General features: G+C 37.7%; 1 protein-coding gene and 1 long non-coding RNA gene across 4 annotated transcripts in view; one reads left to right on the top strand and one right to left on the bottom strand.

Annotated features, from left to right (window-relative positions):
• Window positions 1-26,127, top strand: part of MAGI3 (membrane associated guanylate kinase, WW and PDZ domain containing 3) — a 239,427-nt gene that overhangs the window by 64,357 nt on the left and 148,943 nt on the right. The gene's annotated exons all lie outside the window — the stretch shown is intronic.
• On the bottom strand, window positions 7,057-24,431 carry LOC106507448. Its single transcript, XR_001303440.2, has 3 exons — window positions 24,249-24,431; window positions 12,271-12,355; window positions 7,057-7,391 (listed from the first exon to the last, which is right to left on the bottom strand). It is a non-coding gene; the product is annotated as an uncharacterized LOC106507448 (long non-coding RNA).

Here is a 26,127-nt window from a genome sequence, read left to right as displayed (position 1 = left end):
CATTTAGCATGTTTTCCAGTTTCATACATTCTTTTTTATAGTGGAATAATATTTCATTGTATAAATATACCAGTTGTGTTTATCCATTCATCAGTTGATGGATATTTGAGCTATTCCCACTTCTTGACTGTTTTGAATAATGCTGTTATGAACATTGTATACAAGTTTTTAATGTGAATATGTTTCCTGTTCTCTTGGGTATGTACTTAGCAGCAGAATTGCTGAGTGATATGTAACTCTCTGTTTAACCGTTTGAGAAACTGCTAGACTGTTTTCCAAAGGGTCTACATCTTAGCATACTCACCAGCAGGGTATGAAGAGTCAAATTTTTCTACCTCACCAACACTTATTACCTGTCTTTTTGATTATAGCCATCCTGGTGGGTGAGAAATGAGCTCTAAGAAAAATGAGTTTCTTTGTAACATAGTGTAAAATTAGATGGAGGTAATAATTATTTTCCACGTTACAGAAAAGTAACTGAACTTTAATTTTTCCTTCTAAACTGTTATTAAATAATTTACTGTTAATTAATCTAGCTCCAAATACACAAACTTATATATTGTTTAAAAGAAATTAACATATGTAAATGTTTCATAAGTATTTCTGGTACCCTGTCACCTAAATAAATTTGGAAACTACTATTTTTATATATTTAAGGCGTAACTACTTAGGAATATAGAACATTTTTATTGTTCATATTGATTGTGAAAGAACAATTCTCTAGCCCATATATTCACATTGATTTTAATAGGATTAGAAGTGTAATTTAAGTAATAGTTTAAGCTTTTCCTTTTAAAAGTGTGCAGATGTTGCATTTTAGTAAGATCATGTAAATAGGTAGTGGAAGTTTAAAAGCTAGAAAATGAGGAGTTCCCATTGTGGCTCAGTGGATTAAGAATGTTACTAGTATCCATGAGGATGCGGGTTAGATTTCTGGCCTTGTTCAGTGGGTTAAGGATCCGGCATTGCCGTGAGTTGTGCTGTAAGTCACAGACACGGCTCAGATCTAGCATTGTTGTGGCTGTGGTATAGGCTGGCAGCTGTAGCTCCAATTCGACCTCCAGTCTGGGAACTTCTGTATGCTGCAGCTGTGCCCCTAAAAAGCAAAAAAAAAAAAAAAAAAAAAAAGAAAGAAAAGATGGAAACAAGCTATAATAGGAATATGTCTTGTGCTAGTTTTGGTAGTGTTCACTCTATTTTAAGTAGACAGATGCTTGTAAAGAATGAGCAAATAATGCCTTGAGTCATTTTCTTAACTTGGGCTTAGTTAGAGCCAAGAAGCTTCTCTCAAGGCAGTAGTGCATGGAGAAGGCTATTAGAGTTACTTGAATGGTTCTCTATGCTGAAAAGTCATACCTGGGTTTTTGCTGATTTTCTTCTATGTGAGCATATATAGCTAATCTGATCAATTTTTCAAATATTTCTTGAGGGCGTATATAAGGATTGGAGTTCCCATTCTTGGAGCAGAAGAAACAGAATCTGACTAGGAACCATGAGGTTGTGGGTTTGATCCCTGGCCTCACTCAGTGGGTTAAGGATCCAGTGTTGCTGTGAGCTGTGGTGTAGGTCACAGATATGGCTCGGATCTGGCATTGCATGTCACAGGAGCCCAAGGGCTAGGTTATTCGTTTGCTAGACATCATGCCTACAAACAAATGAAGAAATAATACAGATGTACCACCAGATGCAGATTATCTATGAACACAACTTTTCCTCCCCATTATATAAAAGAACATTTGGCGCTTCAGCTCTTACAGCCTCAGGACTACAGGTGATGAGTACTGTTAGAGGAGGACAGGCTGAAACCCCTCTCCCCCATTACTTCCTTTCAGACCGCAACTCGGGTAAAAAAAAAAAAAAAAAAATCTTTCCTGGAGTAATCATATTACTCTCCTCACAAGGGAAGGTCTAGTCTAGTATGAAAATGTAATCCTTATTCTTGTTCTTTTTTTTTTTTTTTTTTTTTTTTTTTTTTGCTTTTTAGGGCTTCGCCTGTGGCCTATGGAGGTTCCCAGGCTAGGGGTCCAATCGGAGCTACAGCCGCCAGCCCACACCACAGCCACAGCAACGCCAGATACTTAACCCACTGAGCGAGGCCAGGGATCGAACCCACCACCCCATGGTTCCTAGTGGGATTCATTTCTACTGTACCATGACGGGAACTCCCCCAAGTGCATTTTTAGATGTTATATTCGTTGCTTAAAAGAAAAAGAACATTTTGCAATATCAGATGGCAGTCCTGTGATATACTGGATGGTAAAGGATCAGTGTTGATGACACAGATGTCGAGGCTGAACACGATGGAAAAAGGGCCTGATCATAATTGATGATGAGAGTGACCTCATCGTGGCACCGTAGATAATGCATTAGTATGGAATTCCCTTGTTCAGTCTTCTTTTGGGGCAGGAAATAAATCCTTTGTGAGTGTTGTCTTTCATTTGGAGTGTGTGTGCAGGCTTCGATCCTGAAGTCAGATAATGTTAAAAAAAGCAAGATAATTCATCTAGCAGATTTGGAAGACTGTATCTTTATTTCTTCATCATCTTAGCATTTGGGGGTTATACTTTCTAAACAATTGGAAAGGGATACCCATTGAGAATAATTTGGAAATTCTGGGTAAATTATCTGCAAATATCTTATTTTTTCAACCAATTCAGTTAATATCTACATTCAACTTGCTGATTGTTGGGTTTTTTTTGGTTTTTTTTGTTTTGTTTTGTTTTAAGAAAAATGTATCTGCAAAGCAGAATTGGTCTAGTATTTGTGTTAGGGGAGGTAATTCTTAAGTTTTATCATCAGGATTATGTCAGTCTATAGAATGAGCTGATAAACTTTCTTTAAGGATTATGTGTTATTTTAGGCTTTTAACATCTAAAAATGATCTCATCCTAAATGACTCTGAGGACATACAGATAGTTGTTTTTTCCAGTCTCTGGCTTTGGGTCTCTTCAGATGATGATTTTTGATAATTTATATTTTTCTAGAAAATAGTCAAACCTCTGTAGATTTTTAAATCTTAACGATTTAAGAGTAACATGAGTTAGAGTTTAAAAACAAAATTGCACACATTATATATTTAAAAAATTTATCCACACATGCAGTTATACTTCTTTTATGATACTCCATAAGGTTCATTTTTTGATGCCGGGTGCCCCTGAAAGTGTCAGCGAAGATGACTGCAGAAACAGTCTTGAACTTGAGATTGTTGTCCCTCATAAAGAAACCGATGTCGGATAGGCAATGAGATCCTGCTGTATAGCCCAGGGAACTATATGTAGTCACTTATGATGGAGGATAATGTGAGAAAAAGAATATATATATATATACACACACACATATATGTATGACTGGGTCACTTTGCTGTACAGTAGAAATTGATGGAACACTGTAAAACCACTATAATGGAAAAAATAAAAATCATATAAAAAAAGAAATAGATGTCAATCAAGAGGGGTTGTTTTTTGTTGTTGTTGTTGTTTTGTTTGTCTTTTTGCCATTTCTAGGGCCGCTCCCGTGGCTTATGGAGGTTTCCAGGCTAGGGGTCAAATCGGAGCTGTAGCCCCCGGCCTACGCCAGAGCCACAGCAACGCGGGTCCGAACCGCGTATGCAACCTACACCACAGCCATGGCAACGCCAGATTGTTAATCCACTGAGCAAGGGCAGGGACCGAACCCACAACCTCGCAGTTCCTAGTTGGATTCGTTAACCACTGAGCCACGACGGGAACTCCTTGTTTTTGTTTTTTTTTTTTTTTTGAGATGAAAGTAGGCAGTACAGTCAGGTAGGTATTTTCCTAGGGAGAGAAACATAGAACATGAACAGAAGAAAATAATCCCAAATATTAGTAGTTCCTTCTGTATGATCAGATTGTGGGTGGTTTTTATTCTGTAGCATTTTCCTCTCTATTTTCGTACATTTTCTACAGAGACATGCAGTAGAAATAAACCTGTCACTCGATGCCGTGGCAGTGTGTCTGTATGTACACCTTAGTTTTTTCTTTTTGCTCTCCTACCTCCCTTTGCCTCTTGGGGAACCGGTTAAGCAAAAATGAGGATGGATGGATGGATTATAAATGTTTTTTCGTGGTTACCTCTTAGCTCTCAAGAGGGATTCTGAAGTATTCCGTTTCGTACTGACTGCCCACTTTTTGCTTTGGAAGGCTAGTCTTTGCTTGTGGACAGGAGACAGGTCATAGTGGCTTTGTTTCCTGAGCAGTAGAAATGTATTGTGTTGGTCCCTCTTTCCTTGCTTCCCCTGACTTCTCCTTTCAGGAAGAGGAAGGAATGAAAGAGGGAGGGCAAGATGAATTGGAGCGTAGTTTGCACTAACTGCAGGAATGTTCCTATCCTGGAGATCTAGTGTGATTTTTAGAAAGACAAGGTATGTAGCCATAAGGGTGTCCTCTTTGGGAATTGAAGTGCAGTGAAGTCATTTGGCATTAATTTGTTTTTGGAGTTTTGAGACAATTGACTGCCTCATTGCAGAATTTTAATCTGAAATCTGTTGCGAAGATAGATGGCCTGTCTAAAAGAACTCTCTGTAACTATTCCATTAGGACATCAGATTTAGCCAACTATTGATGTGTTAATTCTGTTGGATTAGTTTCTGTGCATACACATACACACACACTGAAATCTCATTGTTTCTATGAAAATTTTATTTCTTAATTATTTAACCTCTTTTTATATACTATTATGATGGAGATACAGTACTGTGTTTGCCCTGACAACAAAGGTGTTCTCTCTCTCTCATTGTTTTTTTTTTTTTTTTTTTCCTGCTTTTTAGGGCCGTACCCATGGCATATGGAGGTTCCCAGGCCAGGGGTTGAATCAGAGCTACACCTGCCAGCCTATGCCACAGTCACAGCCATTGCAATGACTTTTTTCATTTTGTTTTATTTTTCAAATTTTTATTTCTTTATATATATTTTCTACTGTACAGCATGGTGACCCAGTTACACATACATGTATACATTCTTTTTTCTCACATTACGTGTTCCATCATAATTGACTAGACAGAGTTCCCAGTGCTACACAGCAGGATCCCATTGATAATCCATCCCAAAGGCAACATTTTGCATCTGTTTACCCCAAGCTCCCAGTCCCTCCCACGCCCTCCCCTTCCCCCTTGGCAACCACAAGTCTTTTCTCCAAGTCCACGATTTTCTTTTCTGTGGAAAGTTTCCTTTGTGCCATATACTAGATTCCAGATATAAGTGATATCATATGGTATTTGTTTTTCTCTCTTTGACTTCTTGACTTTTTAATTTTCGTATACCAAAACCTTTCATGGTGATTTATGATTCAGGACAGTCTCTTTGAAGCAACTGCTTTTATATTTTATAGTGACGAGAGGAGAGTCACAAACCCAGTGCTTGTGTTGTATTTTTTTTCCTCTGTTGATTTGAGTAGGATCAAACAACCCGTAAGGTGAACCAGCTACTCAGCAAAATGGCACAGGCCAAAGAGTAAGGTGGTTCAAGTACCATGAGGGAGAAACAAGGAAAATGGGACACAAGAAAACCCAAGATTGTAAACATTCAGTGGAGAAATTTTACTCAAGGAGATGAAGAGGCTTGCTTGGTAACTACTCCCAAAGAAAATGGCAGAAACTCATACTTGGATTATTTATTACCAAGCAAGTGAAAGTGCACTTGCTAGGTGGTTGGCAAATTGATACATTCCTCCTTGCATGCTTAGTCAGGGCCTTGTAAATAGGTGGATAGGTTATAAATTGTAAGTATATGAGCATAAATCTGGGTATAAGCCATGGATTTCTCATGGGAGGGTAACCCCCAGCCCAGCCTTGCTTGCGCATTACCTGTGGGATTTGAGAAGAACCAACAGTTGATTGATGAATTGAAAATACTAGTTAAAGTAGAGAGTTACAAGGGAGTTCCCATTGGGGCTTAGTGGTTAAGAGCCTGATCGAGTGTCCCTAAAGATGTGAGTTAAATCTCTGGCCTCGCTCAGTGGTTAAGGATCCGGCGTTGCTGCAGCTGCAGTGTAGGTCTCAAATAGGGCTTGGATCCCATGTTGCTGTGGCTGTGGTGTAGGCTGGCAGCTGCAGCTCCAGTTCAACCCCTAGCCTGGGAACTTCCATATGTCGCAAGAGCAGCCCTAAAAAGCAAAAAAACAAAAACAAAACCAACCCAAAAAACACTAATAATAACAAAATGGGGATAATGTATTTTTTTTAAATATAGAGAACTACAGATTGATATTCACATTCTATAAATATTTTGTTTTTAACTTAAAGCAAATATTACACATTCATTTAAAATCTTTTGAAGTAAAGCCCAGCTTTTTAATTGAGTGTGGGTCCACTACCTGGGGATTTGTATCATCTTTCTTTCTTAAATAATCTAGAATACTTATCAACTATTTTTAATTCCAGGTTCCATAAAGTAGGAAAAGAATTTAAGCACCCACATATGCAATTTGTATGGAATCCTAATTGATTTTCACTTTTATAATTATTTCTCTTTTCTCATTTTTAGAGATTTACCTCCCCATAGATTGCAGTGTTTTCCCGAAACATTTATCTTAGTTTTCACTGAAACTCCCTTTTATGTATTCACATTTCACAATATTTAATTAAATATTACGTAATCACAAACGGGGTGCCACAAAAGGGATGAGAATGAAACAGCATAATATTTTAACTTGGGAGAACAGAATGTGACAGTATATCGCTAATGGAATAGTCTGGATTCAAGCATTTCGCTTGCTATGGGCAGCAGTGTTTAAAGACAAAACATAGAACTAGCAGATAACTACAGAGGAGACCAGCCCGTTTGGGAAGTATCCTCTGTGTTCGTTTTAGTCATTGCCTATATTTTCTGTAGAACAGTTAGCTATGATAGGACCTTATGGATAAGACCTTTAGCAATGATCTTTGGTGATGAGAGTTGTTCAGGAGCTAAATATACAAGTGTTAGTAGGAGGAGAGAGTAACGGGCAGTCCGATTTCAGAGCTCAGGTGCCTCCCTTGTGGGAAGAATAGCACACTGTGTCCAGGATACATCCAGTAGATAAGAAAGGAGCGATGCCTCAAAAATAATGTAGTAATTTTGATGTATTCTCTGTGATGAATGAACTGAAAACCTCCAGAGCTTACCATCTTTTCAGATATCTCTGGAAAAATGACTAAAACTGATCTTCTTCTTAGGATAGCAGTATATCAGTAAAAGAATAAGAACAGAAATTATGCAAACCACCTATGCAGACAAAATCCAAATAGAGTTATGAGTGGATAACAACACTTTAAAAAAAAGCCCAGTTGGTTGATAATCTTTATTTGGGAGGAATATTTTGCTTGATTCAGATTAGATAGCAGAGTCTTCATCCTTGTGGGGGTGGTTCAGCCCAGCCTTTAGCCTGTTCAGCACCTGCAGAGAAGGAAGGATAACTGCCTTTTACCCAGAGGCAAGAGTTTAGGCTCTGGAGTCAGGCTAACGAATAATGTTCAGCCCACACATTTTTATTTCACTTAGTAGCTGTGTGACTGTGGGCAAGTTGCCGAACCTTTCTTGTCTCAGTTACATCATTATAAAATAGGGATTAGCGTCACAAAATTTCTGTGAAGATTAAATAAATAAATTCATGCAAAGTTCATAGAAAAATGCCCAGGATGTAGAAGTGCTCAATAAAGGATAGCTACCATTATCCTTTTATCATTGTCGAAAATGTGCCTAGAGAGATGACCCCCAGATAGGAGTATTGGAGATGAGGTACAGAAATAAACAAGAAGTAGGAGAGCCAGGGAAGGCCTAAGTGAAGACTGAGGGTGTTATCTAGAATAGTTGTTGTAGTTTGGGGCTTTGCCTCTTGTTCCCTGAAAGATAAATACTATATCAGAGTAGAAATGAAAAATTAGCTGAAAAAAGGAAAATAATAAAAATGACAAGAGAAATTGATAAGTAGAGAATAGGTATGTAGTGGTATGTGCATGAGAATGGCCATTAAACATTTTTTTTCCAGGTGTATTGAGTATAATTAACAAAATTGTATATTTTAATGGTGTTCAGTGTGACGTTTTAATATATGTGTCTGTTGTGAAATGATTACTACAATCAAGCTAATTAATATTTCCATTACTTCACATGGTTATAATGAGGTGTGTATGTGTGTGGTGAAAACGTTTGTGATTTACCCTCTTAGCAAATTTCAAGTACACGGTATAGTATTACTAACTGTAGCCACCACAGTATACATTAGATTTCGAGAATTTATTCCTCTTGCATAACTGAAACTTTGCATCCTTTTGACCAACATTCCTTCAGCCCTCAGCCCCTGGCTGGAATAGATTTCTTGAAAAATCCCAATGAAATAACAGGAACCTGTGGCAAATTTAATCAAAAAAAAAAAAAAAGAATATAAGGGAGATGGTTTGAAAAACACAAAAGGAATACCACACGTTGGGAAGAGATCTTAAGAAAAAAAGAGACTGATATGCAGAGTTTTGTGGTCATGTATTTGGAATCCTGATAATTTCCTAGTAAGTAATAAATTAGAAAAATTGACCAGAGAAGTGGAAGAATTTGATTATGTCACACTTCTGTTTGAAATTCCCGTAAATGGCTTTCCATTGTTCTCAAGATAAAGATACAGACTTCGCCTTGCCTTGTAGTCCCCTGTCCTTTGACCTCTGCCTGCTCTGCTGACCTTGCCCTCACGCCTTTGGCTCTTGGACTCCAACCAGACTTATTTTCTTTCTGTTCAGCCACCAGACACTGTCCTCTTTCACATAGGACCTTTCTACATCCTATTTGTTTTACCTGGAACGCTGTTACCCTTGTTTTGAACAGGTAACTTCTATTTTTCTTTAGGTTTCAACTCAGAAGTTCATGTCCGTAGGGAAACTGTCCCTTAATCTTCACAGACTAGGTTTGGGTCCCCCTGGTTCCCTATAGCTTTCCTCCATACTTAACTCTGTGAATAACGGTTTCTGATTATTCGTGTACCCTCTTTGAGGGTAGTGTTGGTGGCTCTTGTGCACACCATTGGGACTCTAGTGCCTAACACTTAGATGAGTACATAGGAAATGGTCACTGAATGAATAAATACCTGCAAATCAAATAACTTGCCATTTCTTGTGAAAATTACAAACCCGTTCTCTCAAAACAAAACAGACCCCAAATCTAAGTGATTTTTTATGGACACCTTCTTTGAAGCTTTCTAGGAAATAATTTTCTGTATTAAACTGTTTCATAGTATACATGTATACATATGGAAAGCTATCTAGTTCATTTTTCCTAATAATCATACTTAACAAAATACCAGAAGGTGGTATTATAGACCTGGGTCAGTCATAGGAAAAGCCAGTATAAAATTCTAGCAAATCAGATTCAACAGGATGTTAAAAGAACAATGTGTCATAATCAGAATGTATCCATTGAATAAAAAGGATGAGTGGATTTGAGGTCAGATAAAAAACTGTGTGGTTACCTTAACCAGTGCCAGAAAAGAGTTCGATAAAACTCAGTATTCCTTCTTTATTGTCTTTAATAGGATGAAGACAACTTTAGTTGGGGGGGAAATAAAGAATTTCTATCCAAATCAGTAGCCAGTATATACCATGCTATGTGATGAAATGCTAGAGGCATTTCTGTGAAAATAGAATAAAACAAAGTCTCATTAATATTACCATTAGTTAACCTTTTTAGGGGGTTCTTGTTGCCAAATTATGGACAATGTAATATAACAGAAATAAAAAGTAGGATTTAATGGGAAAAAGATACAGTTCCCATTACAGGCACATGTAATTTTATTGCATTTTGCTTTTTTGCACTTCGCAGATACTGCATTTTTTACAAAAAGTTTTGGCAACCCTGTGTTGTCAGGTGATGGTTAGCATTTTTTGGCAATAAAATATTTTAAAATTGAGGTATGCACATATTTTTAGATAAGTCTATTACATTTGATAGACTACAGTATAATATAAACATATGCACATACTTTTATATCACTGAGAAACTACAGAAAAAATTGTGTGACTCATTTTATTGAGATGGTCACTTTATTGCAGTGGTCTGGAACTGAAATGCAATATCTCCGAGTTATGTTTGTATTTGCACAGAGTGGTTATTCCTAGAAACCAAAGAGAAAATGAAAAACTATTAGAACTAATTGATATGAATTAATGAAAGTTAAAGTTAGATAAAAGATAGTGAATTTTCTGTAACATATAATAAATTTAAAAAGTTGAAAAATGATCCACTAACTGTATCATGAAGGTACGCTTTAATGAAGAAAGGCAAATAAGGAAAATTATAAAATTCTACTGAAAGATATAAAAGAATTTAAATGGAAAGTCATATCATGATTATGAATGGAATGATAAAGATGTGAGAGCTTTCAAAATTGGTTAATATTGACCAAACCCCAAAATATGTCTCTTGAAATTTCACCAGAAAATTTGTTTGGAATAATAAACCAATGTTAAAGGCAAAATTTTCAGTGAATGGTAATTAGCAGGAAAGAGTATGACCAAACACATATGTTTTGTAAAACAGTAATTTAGGTACTAAAGAACAGATAAACCCATCTGAATAAACCCAGAAACAGATTTCATCGTATGTAAGAAATTCATGTTTTTTAAAAGAAACTTAAAAATCAGTCAATTAACTTCATAAAAAGACAAAATATCTGAGAAAGACCAACAGGCACATGAAAAGATGATCAGTGTTATTAACCGTAGATGCTTTCAGAGTCCACCAATAAGTGAGATCGCACAGTACTGGTCTCTCTCTCTGACTGACTTTCCTTAGCATAATGCCATTAAGGCTCGTTCCTGTTGTTGCGAATGACAAGGTTTCCTTCTTTTTATGGCTGAATAATATACACACGCCACATTTCCTTTATCCATCCCTTGATGGACACGTCATTGCTTCCATATCGTGAAAATATATGTATTTCTTATACCACAGTATCACAACCCTAAACTGAAAACAACCCAAATGTCCATTAGTGGGTAAATGGGTTGCAAAAAGTGGTATATTTGTATAGGGAATATACCATTACTCACTAATAAGAGGGAGTGATCCACTGATACATGCAACAGTGTAAATAAATATCAAAATCATTATGTTGAATGAAAGATGACAGACAATAAAGATTTATAATACAAGATTGCACTTAAAATTCTAAGAACTGCAAACTAATCTATAGTGACAACAGATCAGTGCTTGCCTGGGGACGGAACAGGGATTTGAAAAATCTTTTGAGGGTGAAGATCTGTATCTTGACTATGACATTGGTTTCATAGGTGTATGTAACATCTGTCAAAACTCTGAATTGTATACTTTATTTATTTATTTTGTCTTTCTGCCATTTCTTGGGCCGCTTCCACGGCATATGGAGGTTCCCAAGCTAGGGGTCGAATTGGACCTGCAGCCACCGGCCTATGCCAGAGCCACAGCAATGAGGGATCCGAGCCATGTCCGCAACTTACACCACAGCTCACGGCAACACTGGATCCTTAACCCACTGAGCAAGGCCAGGGATTGAACCCGCAACCTCTTGGTTCCTAGTCAGATTCGTTAACCACTGAGCCACGACAGGAACTCCTCAATTGTATACTTTAAATGGACACAGCTTATTATGTATCTGTTTTATATCGTGTGTGTGTGTGTGTGTATATGTGTATGTGTTAAATGTACATTTGTGTATTTGTATTTGTATGTATCCACTGAATTCAGCTTGTCCACACATCCTGTTGGCTGTATTTTCAGAAAGTATCTAAAATGCAATGACTTCTTGATATTTCCAGTGCCACCCTCCTAGTCTAGGCCACCATGATCTTATGTCTGGATAATTGCTCTAGACTTTTAGCTAGTCTTGAGACGCTACATCTGGCTTCAGCTGATCAAGAGCCAGAGTCATCCTGTTGAATCATAGGTCAGATCACATTGCCCTTGCTTAATACCTTGTGCTCACTTACTTACGCGTTAGTTTCCCAGGGAGCCTTCCCTGACTACTCTTTTTAAGTCACTGCCAGCTGTGAACTTGTTCGGCATCACCCTTTCCTGCCTTTTATTTTCTCCCTAGAGCTTCCTACTAAGATGCTGTATTTTACCTATTGCCTATATCTTTCACTTACTGCCTTTCTTTTCCCCTCTCTAACATGTAAGTTTGATGAGGGCAGGGGTTTTGTACCTTGTCCCATCCCAGCTGTTTTCACATAGTAGGTGCTCAGTATATATTTGTGGAATGAATGAAATGTTTTCACTTGTATTGCACATAAATCAAGCTCAAAATTAAACTCACCCAATAGATGAAGTCTGGGATATGCTTCTGAAACAGGTTATTATAACATTGCTGTTCTTTGCATTGTCTGGTAGATATTCTTCATCTGCATTATGGGATTTAAAGCAATGGCTAAATTAGAGAATTAACTTGATCTGTAGTAATTTGGTTCCTTGTTTATAAAAGGAGGTAGGTATACTGAATGATCCCTAGAGTTCCTTTTTCTTTTCAAAGTCTGTGACCCTTTTAACCTGAACCCTTGTGGTTTACAGATACCAAGCAATTCCCTTTTGCTTCTCTTTATAGATAGTTATTAGTGCCTTTATTTCCTTCATCTCTTATTCTTTTTAAAAATCCCTGTAGCTCTGGAACCTAGAGTTTGGCAAGGAAGAGGTTAATACTAGAAAAAAGGGTGGCAGTTCATGGGATCAGAGTTTATCTCAGCAGCTGGTTTGAGAGGGAAAAAACAGTTTCAAATGACTAAGAATGGCCCAATGTAATCTGAGTAGGAATCTGGACATAAATCTCTTTGTCCAATAATGGAGGAATTTAACGGGGTTTATGCCCCAGAAATTGTTTTCAAATTATGAATAGTAAGGAGAGAAAGTAGAATTTGATATACTACGTTTTGTAGATAGCTATAGCTTTGTCCTGTAAATAGTTAAATTTAATGACTTGTATTTATTTATTTACTTTTGTATTTTTGTCTTTTTTTAGGGTGGCACTCGCAGCATATGGAGGTTGCCAGGCTAGGGGGTCTAATCGGAGCTATAGCTGCCGGCCTACACTATAGCCACAGCAACACCAGATCCGAGCCATGTCTGCAACCTACACCACTGCTCATGGCAACGTGGGATCCGCAACCCACTGAGCAAGGCCAGGGATCGAACATGCAACTTCATGGTTCCTAGTCGGATTCATTAACCACTGAGCCACAACAGGAACTCCATAATGACTTTTAAAAATTAAAAATTTTTAAATGACATTTAAAAAAAAAAGATACAGGGAGTTCCCTGATGGCCTAGTAGGTTAGGGATCTGGTGCTGTCACTGATATGGCTTGTGTCACTGCTGTGGCTTAGGTTTGATCCTTGGCCCAAGAACTTCTGCATGACACGGGCATGGCCACACACACATACACACACACACACACAATGCAGAAGATGCAACTCTAATTCCTTTGGGTCCCATCTTAAAAATAAAATTGTGCTTAAAAGAAAGTGTTCTTCTACCGAAAAGGGAGGGGCAAAACAAAATATATGGTAAGATGTTTTCATTACTTAAAATGCAGTTTTTTTTAATGATTTTTATGATTTGTTAACCACTGCCCCACTACGGGAACTCCATAATTAATGCATCACTTTTTATGAATAGGCTTCATAGGATTATTGTTTTATATTGCTTTCCCATCAAAGGTTCAAAAGAATATTTGAATATTTTCAATACCCTAATATAGTTTTATTGAAATATCTGGATATTTGTAACAGCTACTCTGTTGAAAATTAAAACCATGGTAATGAAAGTATCACTTATTCATGGTCAGTATAGCACACACTATAGGTTGTTTTTCTGGTAGTTCAGATGGTTTTGAGCTGACTTTTAAAAGGCTTTCCAGGCCCTCTTGCACTTACCGGGTTATGTTTGCTGGAAGCTGGCTTCATAGTGTGTTATTAGGGGAGGAAAGGGAGCCTGACCAGCTCCACATTATTCTGAGTCATGTTTCTTTTCAGTGCGACTAAACCGATGTGAATGTTGAGAGAGATCAAAATTTGGCAGCTTTTCATTTGCTTAATATTTGTAAACAGGCTTTTCTTTAGGGAAAGGCATTTGGAGGAGGGCAGAGACGTCATTCTCTCTCTCTCTTTTTTTTTTTTTTTAAACGTGCACAGTGTTCTGTTTGACCCATACAGATTAAACATGTCACCACCGATAGACTCTTTGAGTGTGTAGACTCTGATATTGATGGGTTGGGATACAGACCTTTCTATTCCTTATTCAGAAAGGAATCCTGAGTAGGGGAGGAAGTGCAGCTGACCTGTACTGCTCTCCTCTTGTCCTCAGCAAGGAGGATAAGGTAACCTTCATGGATCCTTTTATCAATTAAATAGCCGGTATTTATGAGTTCCTGTTAAGTGCTGAAGCCCTGCTCTTGATGAAATGCAGCGTTGAACTGGATAGTAGTTTCAACACTTAAGAAGATTGTAAAAAGGGGCAGATAGATAATAAACATATACATAAATAATTATTGGTAAGATGAAATCACTGGGAAAAGACAGATATTGGGTGATTATGAAGGCATGGGGTATTGTGGCAGCTGTTTAGCTAGAGTCAGAGAAGAGGTGACATTTGGATTGAGACCTGAAGGATGAAGAGAAACCGTGAGAGGACCTGCTCTAAGAGCATTTCGTGCAGAAAGAACCACAAGAACCACAAGTAAATCTGGTGGGTTCCAGGACAGGAAGGGGGCCACTGTAGCTGAAGGATGGTGAGCTAACGAGGAAGTGCAATAAGACAGAAAGTTGGAGATGTACCCAGATTACTTAGAGGCTAGTAAGCCATGGGGAGGAGTTTGGCTTTTCTAAAATCTGATGAAAAACTTTAGATGGTTTTTCAAAGGACATGTTTATAATCTATGTTAAAGATGCAAGAGGAAAGCAAAAATGGAAGCAGGAAGGCTAGGTAGGCTGGAATTGGGATGGTGATGGCTTAGATCAAGGTGTTGGTAGTGGAGATTCAGTGTATATTTTGTTTATTTTTGTTCTACTTTAGATAGATTGGAATGATATGAAAGGGTCAAAAACAATCCTACATATTTGGTATCAGTACTTTAAATGCATAGCGCTGCTATTCGCTGAACTGAACAAGTCTCGAGGTTGGATGTGAAGATGTGGGCTGAGAACACTGTCCCTGTTTGGGCCACATCTACCCTCAGTATACCATGGAATGGAGTAGCCATGAAGAAAGTTGATCTGTACGCTCTGTCTGAGATTGTGAAGGGTGTTTCGTAATATTCTAAGACTTTGTAATAGTGTGAAACCTAGGGCAGTTGTAATAGAATGAGCTTGGAGCATGTGCCTGTGGTTTGCTTCTATAAGGCTCTGATGGGCTCATGTGATGGATGCTCCGGAAGCTAGTAAGACCGACTGAGGTATTGAGGAGTGGCACTTCCGGTAGATTTAGAGGATGGATGCCCATTGGTTGTCAGCATCCATGTAGCTCAGGTGTCAGGAAAAGCCAGTAAAAGAGAGGCCTTCTAGGAGTTCCTGTCATGGCACAGTGGTTAATGAATCTGACTAGGAACCATGAGGTTACGGGTTCGATCCCTTCCCTTGCTCAGTGGGTTAGGGATCCGGCGTTGCTGTGTGCTGTGGTGTGGTCACGACACAGCTCGGATCCCCGATTGCTGTGGCTCTGGTGTAGGCTGGCAGCTACAGTTCCAAGCCCCTAGCCTTGGAACCTCCATATGCCACGGGAGCAGCCCTAGAAAAGGCAAAAAGACAAAAAAAAAAAAAGAGAGAGGGGACTTCTAAAATAATGAAAAAAATCATTCTGTATCAAATTGTCATTATTTGCCATTTTAATCTGTTGCCCTCTTTTTACTTTAAATTTTTATTTTTATATTTTTCAGTTATTTTACAAATAATTTGTAGAAGTATATAGGAATAATGAGAAAACTTAGGAATTTTAATTAGAATTTAAACATCACAAACTCAAACTCACATTTTTAATATTCTTTTTTTAAGATAAGTTTTAGATTCATAGCAAAATTGAGAGGAAGGTACAGAGCTAATACACATGCCCCTAGCTCCTGAACATGCATAGCCTCCCCTGTCGTCAACATTCCGCATCATATTGGTACATTTGTTATTGATGAACCTACGCTTGACACATCATTATCACCAAAAAGTCCATAGTTTACATTAGGGTTCACTCTTGGTGTTGGGCATTCGGTGGGTTTGGATCCACCATTATAGTATCACAGAGTATTTTCACTGCCCTTAAAAATCCTCTGTGCTCTACTTATTCATTCCTTGTTCTCTTGACAACCACTGAACTTTGAATTGTCTCTGGTTTTGCCTTTTCCAGAGTATCATGTAGTTGGAAACATATGATTTATAGCCTTTTCAGATTGGCTTCTTTCACTTAGTAATATGTGTTTGTTTCCTCCATGTCTTTTCATGGCGTGATAGCTTATGTCTTTGTTAAACTGAATCATAATCCATTATCTGAATGTACTACAGTTTATTCACCTACTAAAGTACATGATGGTTGTTTCCCAAGCCTACCTCCTAAAACATCCTGTGGTCGGCCAAATGTTTCTGGCCGGTGGGGCATACTTTTCAAACTCCTTTTCAACTTTTTTAGGTAAACCAAAGAGTGTGGTTGTTGTATCCTGTGGTAAGTATGTTTAATTTTGAGAACAACCTTCAAACTGTCTTCCAAAGTGACTGTACCATGTTGTGTTCCCACCAGCAGCAAATGAGAATTCTTGTATTCCCACATCCTTGCCAGCATTCGATGCTGTCAGTGTTCTGGATTTTGGTCATTATAATAGGTGCGGAGTGGTATTTCATTGTTCTAATTTGCATTTTTCTCATGACATATGATGTAGGGCATCTTTTCATATGCTTATTTGCCATCTGTATATCTTTTTTGGTGAGATATCTGTTAAGGTGCTTGGTCCATTTTGTAACTGAGTTGCTTATTTTCTCATTGTTCAGATTTAGAAGTTCTTTGTATATTTTGTCAACTGTGTCTTTAGCAAATATTTTCTCCCACTCTGTGGCTTATATGTTCATCATCTTGACAGTGTCTTTCACGGAGCAGACATTTTTTGTTTTAACTCAGTTCTTCAATATAATTAATTCTTTCACTGGTTGGGCCCTTGGTGTCATATCTTAAAAGTCATCACCAAACTAAGATCATCTAGATTTTCTCCTATGTTACTTTCTAGGAGTTTTATAGTTTTGCATTTCTTTTTTTTTTTTTTTTTTTTTTTTTTTTTTTTTTTTTTTTTTTTTTTTTTTTTCTTTGCTATGAGTTAGTTTGATCAGCTTCCCCCCCCAGCCCATCCCCTCTGCCCCCCACTCCCCCTTATGGAGGTCATGTTTTGATCTTATTAGGGTCTGTGATTCATTTGATTTAATTTTTCTGAGGAGTGTAAGGTCTGTGTCTAGATTTACTTTTTTCACGTCATCGTCTAGGTATTCCAGCAACATTTGTTAAAAAGACTATCTTTTCTCTCTTGTATTGCCTTTGGTCCTTTGGCAGGTATCAGTTGACTATATTTATGTGGGTCTACTTCTGGACTTTCTCTTCTGTTCCACTGGTTTCTTTCGCCAGTACCACACTGACTTGATACTGCAGCTTTGTAGTAAGTCTTGATGTCACGCAGTGTCTATCCTCCAGGTTGGTTTGTATCTCTTCAAGAAGAGCATTGCCTTTCCACATAAACTGTAAAGTCAATATGTACAGAATAATTTGCTGGGATTCAAACTCACATTTGTATTCTGTACTTTTCTGTTCCTGAAGGCATATGCATATTCAAAATGGGAAGCCCTCTAATACATAACTGCTCATCAATTGCCATTCATAAACCTGATATGTATACATCAGGTAAATACTGATACTAGATTTCAAATGCATTTAATAGGCTATTGCTTGTCATTACTTTTGGTTCTTGCATTTTGTCAAAAGTGCAATACTTTTGAAAACCGCTGATTTTATTGAAGAAAGGATGACCATTTTCCTTTTTCACATTTATAAACTCCAATTAGAATGATAGATCCAATGAATTTTTTCATTTCTACATCACCTGTTTCTTTCTATACACAAATGCCTGCCTTCAGCATTTATCTGCCTGTGAACTTTATCAAGTAAATTTTGCTGTACGAACATCATAAAAGATGAAAGAATATGGTCCCACATCCTTTTAGGTAAATGGGATAGTCCAGGTTCTTGTTGTAACATATTACTTAATGAAATCCTTCCTGTTTTACTTGCTAGGAATCCCGCCTTTTCTTTTTGTCCTTGAAATACATATATTGTATACTTATTGCTTCTTATATTTGAGAAAATTCATCTAAGATACTGTCATCTGAAGGTTCGTTATCTGAAATTTTACTACTACCTGCCTCTTCACATTCACCAACTAATAATTGTGAAATAGCTTTCTTTGACAGTTTTCTTCTCTGTGCCATTATAGGCAGAAAATGAAATATTCTGAATTCTCAACTTTACCAGCTTAAAGGTCTTTCAGAATACATGCAATCAAGTGTTTGCGGTCTCATGTTTTTTCTAAAATTTCTTGTGAATGCCGTAATTGTATATTGTATACTTAGGCAGTTGTGTAACATTGAAATAAAAATTGAGCATGAAAAGAAAAAAAAAAACCCAAGAATACGAAGATGGTACCTCCAGACTTCTTTTTGAAAGGTGTGCAAGGCAATGGCTAATGTAATAAGAAAACTGCAGGATGGCACAGTAGTGTGTCATCCTTCTAGGCAGTTCCATTTTTCTTCCATTCTCTGATTGTTTTTTAGTGTAGCTGGAAATAATTTATAGGAAATGATGAAATAAATTTCAAGATGATGAACTGGCCAAAGATTTCAAGATAAAAAACAAGGAGCTCCTCTTGTGGCTCAGTGGTTAACGAATCTGACTGGGAACCATGAGGTCGTGGGTTCGATCCCTGGCCTTGCTCAGTGGGTTAATGATCCGGCGTTGCCGTGAGCTGTGGTGTGGGTCGCAGATGTGGCTCGGATCTCGAGTTGCTATGGCTCTGGCATAGGCCGGCAGCTACAGCTCCAATTCAACCCCTAGCCCGGGAACCTCCATAGGCCGCGGGAGTGGCCCAAGGAATGGCAAAAAGACAAACAAAAAAAAAAGAAAAGAAAAAGAAAAAACAAAGTCACTGAGGCCCCATAATATTCTCAGATTTATCAAAGGGCCCACTGGGACTCATAAGGTAATTTCAAGATAAAATGACTTTTACTCTGTTTTTTAAAGTAATATGTCTCTTTGTTCTTTGAAAGAGCTCTAAAAAAGTAAAAGTTATAAAAGATCAATCCTTACAAATAGAACTGTTCAAAAATATTTAAAAATAAAACTCGGAACCAGGTAACCTAGTGGTATAAGTAAGGATTAAGTTTGAAATGCTTATTAGACATCCTAGCGGAGATGTGTCGTAGTGGTTGACTCTGAGCCTGGAGTTCTGGGGGGAGATGCAGGCTAGAGATTTCATTCAGCGAGTCATCAACACACAGATGGTGTTTGAGGCCTTGGGTCCTAGATGGGATCGCCTGGGGAGGGTGTATACATTGAAAAGAGGAAAGAGCCAAGACTATGAATAGGTTCCTGGGGTGAGTGCACAAGGCTCTAGCATCCCGGGTGAAGGAAAAAGCTCTGAAAAGGGTGCAGTCAGTGAGGTAGGTACCCGTGGTACTAAGAGGTGAGCGTTGTAAGTAATCACTTGATCAAAGGATGCTGAGAGCTGATTTTTTTTTTTTTTTTTTTTTTTTTGAAGTGAATGAGAGGTTTGACTCCTGGCCTTAAAAAAAAAAAAAAGTAGGGATCGTCAATGACCTTGAGAAGACCTGTTTCATTGAAGTGGTGGGGCCAAAGGCCTATTTGTAATGGACTAAAGTGAGAAAGTAGAAATAAAAAGCAGAGGTGATTTTTTTCAGTCAATTTTGCTCTGAAGCGGAAGCAGAGAAACTATAGTTGGTGAGAGTTTCTTTTTAAAATACACTTTAGGAGACAAGTAATTGGTTGAGTTCTTAGAATTGGGGTATGAGCCTGGGAGATAGTGGTACCTTAAATTAATACATGAAGGCTCTGTACTAATATGCTCATATTAATACTCTCTAGGAGGGAGCAGAGACCAGCCTTTGCTCAGCCGCCTCCCCCTTCTTCTTTGCTAAAAAAATTCTGCTAGGATTTTTACTTACTTTTTGCTTGTTAAGAGACAAAAGCCCTCAACATCGGCCTGCCTGTCTGATTTTATGATACAAGTCAACAGGGAAAAATTGAAATCTTTGTTAGTCAAATCCCAGTTTTCTGGAATACATTTAATACTTTTAAGTGGCATGTACCTGCTAACTAGATTTCCTTATCTTTTGGGACTTGTTAAATTATAATAATTGCTATCTAAATTATAAGATGAATTGAAATTGCGTTTTATTTTGAATGGTATAAAAGTCTAATTTTAGCTGTTTTTTCTTGCATGAATGCTGCTTGGGATTGTGAAGAACAAAGGTTCTGAAATATGTATTTTGAGATATAAATAATTATAATGGAGGAAAAGTTTTTAAAACACTGTAGAAACTGATTTACTAATACCTATTGAATGGGCTAGTTTGGAGCAGTTAGAACCTTTACTTAAAATACTGGTTTGGGTACTGTTGTGTTTCATTAAAGAATAATGTTTCTCCTGAGAGTGTAGGGATTATATCTAGTGAAGTTGACACTGAAGTTGACTTCAAAACTTTTCTTCTTTAGCTGCTTCAGATTTGGAATGTGATTTTTTTTTTTTTAACCACATATTTAATTGCCTGGGATATGTAGTTATGCCAACTTCATTATTTTATGATTTAAGGGAATCAAAAGTCTTCTTTACAACTTTTCATTTTAATTTGTTATTTTACTTATTCTGTGTTACAATCTTAATCCTCTGTGTTTTGGGATAGCTCAATATTGTAAGCCTGCTTGAACAAATAAGACTTTCTGGAACAATTCTGAGTGATATTCCGGGAACTCAGTGGCAGTTAAACAATACAGATGTCTTTTGGCTCTTGAAATTTTCATGGTTGGCTTCCACTATATGAGGTTGTTGGATGCAGAAATTATTTAGCATCATTGTCAGAAATCCCTTCAGACTAATTTCAAAACCCAGTTTCTGAAACTCTCCAAAGAAGCAAGATCTCAAAATTTCTTAACATTGACTGTTTGAAAATTCTTTGGTGTAATGGTAAAATGCTCACAGTTAAACTCAGAGGTCATGTTTGCCAAACTGTTATTTTACATGCTTATGCTCATAAATTTTGTATGTTGATAATTAGTTTTAGCCTCTTGGACTGAAGATAGAGCTTCTTTGATTCTCTCTTTCCTCCTCTCATTACAATACTTTCTTTCTTTCTTTCTTTCTTTCTTTCTTTCTTTCTTTCTTTCTTTCTTCCTCTCATTACAATACTGACCTCTTTCTTTCTTTCTTTCTTTCATTCATTCACTCATTTATTGATTGATTGATTGATTGTCTTTTTGCCTTTTCTAGGGCCGCTCCTGCGGCATGTGGAGGTTCCCAGGCTAGGGGTCTAATCAGAGTTGTAGCCGCCAGCCTACGGCACAGCCACAGCAACGTGGGATCCGAGCTGTGTCTGCAACCTACACCACAGTTCACGGCAATGCCGGATCCTTAACCCACTGAGCAAGGGCAGGGATCGAACCCGCAACCTCATGGTTCCTAGTCGGATTCGTTAACTACTGCGCCACGACGGGAACTCCTGACCTCTTTCTACTACCTTAATTTCACTATATGTTTAGGGAGAAAAGGCTTCCTCCAGCGCATCTCTAGTATCCTGCAGTGTTACATCATGGGCTGTAAAACGCTTTAGGATTTGGTCCCTGCCCGCACCAGTTTCATATCTTCAATGCTCTTGCACTATTTATGATTATCCTAATAAACCCTCTGAAGTTCCTGGGCTATTTCTCATGGTTTTCTTCCTTTTACTTGTAATTTTGTCTCCTACCTTGTCTGTCTAGCAAATTCCTATTTATTCTTTACATTTCATGTCTTGTTTTTTGTTTTGTTTTGTCTTTTAGGGCCACAGCCACAGCATGTGGAAGTTCCCAGGCTAGGCGTGGCCTCAGCCACGGGCTCCAAGCCACATCTGTGACCTACACCACAGCTCCTGGCAATGCGGGTAACCCACTGAGCGAGGCCAGGGATCAAACCTCAACCTCATGGTTACTGGTCGGGTTCGTTTCTGCTGTGCCCCTCCAGGAACTCCTACATTTGCTGATTGTTCACCTCCTCTTTTATGTGTTTGCCTTGGGCAGACTTTGGTGCTACTTCTTAGGTTTTCGTGCTGTACTTCACAGATCCTCCCGCTGTAGGAATCATCAGTCTAATTGTTGTACATTTGCCATCTCTCTGGATCTGCAGAGTTCAGTGCAGTAGCTACTAGCTGCAAGTGGCCACTGAGCACTTAAAATGTGGCCACTGTGACTGAGGAACTGAATTTAAATTTTATTGACTATAAATTAAATGTAAATAGCCACGAGTGGCTAGTAGCTACTCTGTTGAACAACATAGTTCACTGCTTTTGCAGTGTGACAATAGGATGAATAATGGCAGATGTGGGTAGAGATCAGTGTCTCCAATGAAAGTTCAACATCTGAATTGAGATGCGAGTATAAAACCCACTCTGACGTTTAAAGACCTAATACCAAAAAAGAAAAAAGATGTGAACTTGTCACAGGTAATTTTTAGTATCCATTAGCTATTAAAATGATAGTTTGACCGCAGTGAATTAAATTAAATGTATCATTTAAAATAATTTCACGTGTTTCATTTTAGTTTTTTAAAGTTACCACCAGAAAGTTTAAACCCCTACATTTGGCTCACCTTTGTTTCATACATTATATGTCTTTTGGGACAGTGTTATTTTGACAGCGAGCTTCTTGTGGGCAAGGAACTTATCTACCTTTCCGTTTTTATCACAACTATCATCACACCTTCTATACAGTAAGTGTTTAATAACCAGCTGTTGAATGAATGAAATTAAGTAGTCTCCAGAAATTGTAACCAGGAGTCTTTTGAGGAATTGAAGCTTTAGATTAGGGCAGATAACTTTATTGATCTTTAGGTATATGTCAGTTTCATAGTATATTAGATATGATTGATAATAAACACACCTGCACAGAGAAGGAAAAAACTTGAGACCTAGGAAGACAACAGTAATAGCACTTGTTCTGAGCACTTTCTTTAATTAAATCATTAAGTCATGGCAACAGCATCTGTGAGCCAGGTTCTATTAATAATCCCCATTTCCAGGAAACTAAGGCAGAGAAATTAAGAAACTTGCCCAAATACACAAAAATGTTAACTGATTTTCCCGTTTCATGAATCCTGGCAGCCTGGCTTCATAGTCTGTGCTTCTTACCACTATGCTAAGGACATAGAAAGTAGTATCATTATGGTCACCCATGATTATTTAATTACTCTTAGGGTATGAAAGGATTGATATGAATGCATCCTGGGCAGCACTGGACGTGGGGGACTTTTTGGTGTTTAGATCCCATAAAATGAAATGAAGAAAATTAATGTAGGAATTGTAGTCTGCCTTTTAATTTCTTTAAGATTTATTAAAATTCAGCAATCAAAGTATTTTTGTCCATTCCCTATAAGCTCTTCTATTGTATTTTTAGTGACTTTTTTTCAGCTCATGAAGAAGCATAAAAGTGTTGTCACTGGTACAGTATAAGTGAAAATTAACATTTGGCTTCTGGAAAAACAAATTGGTCACTTACATAGAGCCCCCAGGAATCAGCTCTTCAGTGACACTTTATTTTTAGGGGGAAATGAAAAAGCAAGGATATGTTTATTTCCCTTTAGCTTTCTGTTAATATATCCCACTGAAAATTTTATTTTGTAGCTAATTGAAAGTCCAGTATGTTAATATTCTGAATAAATATTATCAAATGAATAGTCATGAAGCAGCGGGGTGTAATGTTCAAAGGAAAGTACTTTTTTCCTCTCATTTTTGATATGCTGCCACAAATGCTTGTGTATTTTGAATTTGGATTGTTCTTTGTTTTTTCCCGTTCATATGATTCTTTTCTGTAACATACATTTTGAGAAGTCATACATTTTTAAGTATTCTGGAAAACTTAGCTTGAAAAATAATACTGTCAAAAGCTTCAGAAGGAGTCTAGGTAATGGATTTACTTGGAGGCATCATCATTTCACATGCAGAAAATGGGTTTACTTCTCTTGCTTACCTGAGTCTGGGTTGGCAGGCGGTTGAGTTGGCAGTCCTGAGCGTCCGGCAGTTCTGTTCCACACTGTTATCCAGAGACTTCATTCTTTTTATCTTGTTTCATCACCCCCTAAGGAGTTTTTTGCTCTTGTTTACAAAGATGAATCTCAGTCACTATCACCACATTCACATTCTAGTCTGTGGGACAAGGGAGAAAACGAGTGGAAGGTGAGCAGCTTCTTAAAAAATGTGTAGCCTGGAAGTTACATACAATATTTCCTGTTCACATCCTGTTGGCCAGAACTTAGTCATAGGGCACATCTCTCTGTACATGAGGCCAGGAAACGTAGAAGTTATTTTTAAAAGAGAAGAATGAGTCCCTTCCATGTGACTAATTCTCATGTATTCAGCACTTAACTATATGTTACATCTCGTGCAGGGTGCTTAAGTTATCTCATTCACTCTTCGTGACTGAGATGCAAAGAGGTTAAATATCTCAGGCCAGGTCACCCAGAAAGGAATGAGAAGAGCCGGAATTTGAACTCAAGGCTGGACAGACCCCGTGTCTGCTAAACTCTCAAAGGTGATGTTTCCGCCACACATGCCTAAGAGGTTAGTTAATCAGAAGAAGGAATGAAGATGTTTGACCCAAGCACGTAGAAAGATGGTGTCGTCATTAGCAAAGACCAGAAAACCAAACAATTTCTAGGGAGATGATCAGGAATTTATCTCCAGGTATTTTGAATTTAAGATACACGTTTATATCAGGTGAAGATGGGAAATAGGCAGTTGTATATGTGAGCCTTGAATCAGGGTTAATGGTTTGGGTGAAGACATTATCTTGGTAGGTGCCAGTTTATAGGTGATATTTTAAAAAATCTAGGGAGTGAGTACAGCTTAAGGAGAAGCAGTGCAAAGACTATGCTCTGGGCCATTCTATCCTGAAAAGATCTGAGAGATGAAGAAGAATTAGAATAAGTTCCTCTCAAGGTGCATTTTTATTCCTCTTATCAACTTTCTCAGGGTATCTCTGTCCATCTTTTGCACACAAAAGCAATGTCAGTCTCTACTGTCTAATGTAACGTTTGAATCCACCAGTCACAAACCTTTTGTCATCCTAGAAATCATGGGTATGTTTAACCATTGTCTTTGAAGTTGAAGGTGTCTCAAGAATGCCAGGAAGAAGGGACTTCATTCTCAATATGTTACTATTTAATGAAATCAGAATCTGAAAGTGAGCTCTTAACCTACTGATGCCTGGTTTGGTGGTGTCACTCCCTCCGTTTACTGAAGTAATACACATCTTACTTTTCTGGCAGTATTCTTTCCAGCTGCTTGCTTGTTTTTGTTTGTTTTTAATTTTCTTAGTTTCCTTCAGTAATTTTCTATTTAGCAATGCATATTTCTTTCTAGAAGTGTGCATCTCAGCAGAGAATACACAAGGGTTCCAAGATACTTTTTGGAAGATCTCTATTGCTTTATCCCTCAAAGCTTATAAGCTTATAAGCCTACTTAGGCCTGCCTTTGTAGTTCACCCAAATCTGTTTCTGTATATCTTGATTGTTCTGGTAGAGGTGTTATTCTGAAATAATAAATACCACACATAGAAAAAAAAAAAACCACACAAATGGATGATTTTCATAAAGATCAATTCAATTATGTTAGCAATTTAAATCACTTTATAAAACTTGGAATTTTGAACTAATGAGGACTCTATTTTTTAGCTTTAAGTCTTTGGAAAAAAAGAAGCACGTCTCTATCCTGATCTTTAAGTCTTTCGTCTGGTGCACCTGAAGTTGGTGGCATGACTTTGTTATTGTTATTTGGCAAATTCCTCAATTCTATAATATATATAAACCAAATCTCTCATTCCTCTTTTTTTCCAGATGAAACCCAATGTT

Source organism: Sus scrofa, chromosome 4 (assembly GCF_000003025.6).
Source record: "Sus scrofa isolate TJ Tabasco breed Duroc chromosome 4, Sscrofa11.1, whole genome shotgun sequence".
In the NCBI taxonomy this organism is placed as follows: Eukaryota; Metazoa; Chordata; class Mammalia; order Artiodactyla; family Suidae; genus Sus; species Sus scrofa.
The sequence above is the reverse complement of the archived record's forward strand: the minus strand, read 5'-3'. Positions and strand labels throughout refer to the sequence as shown.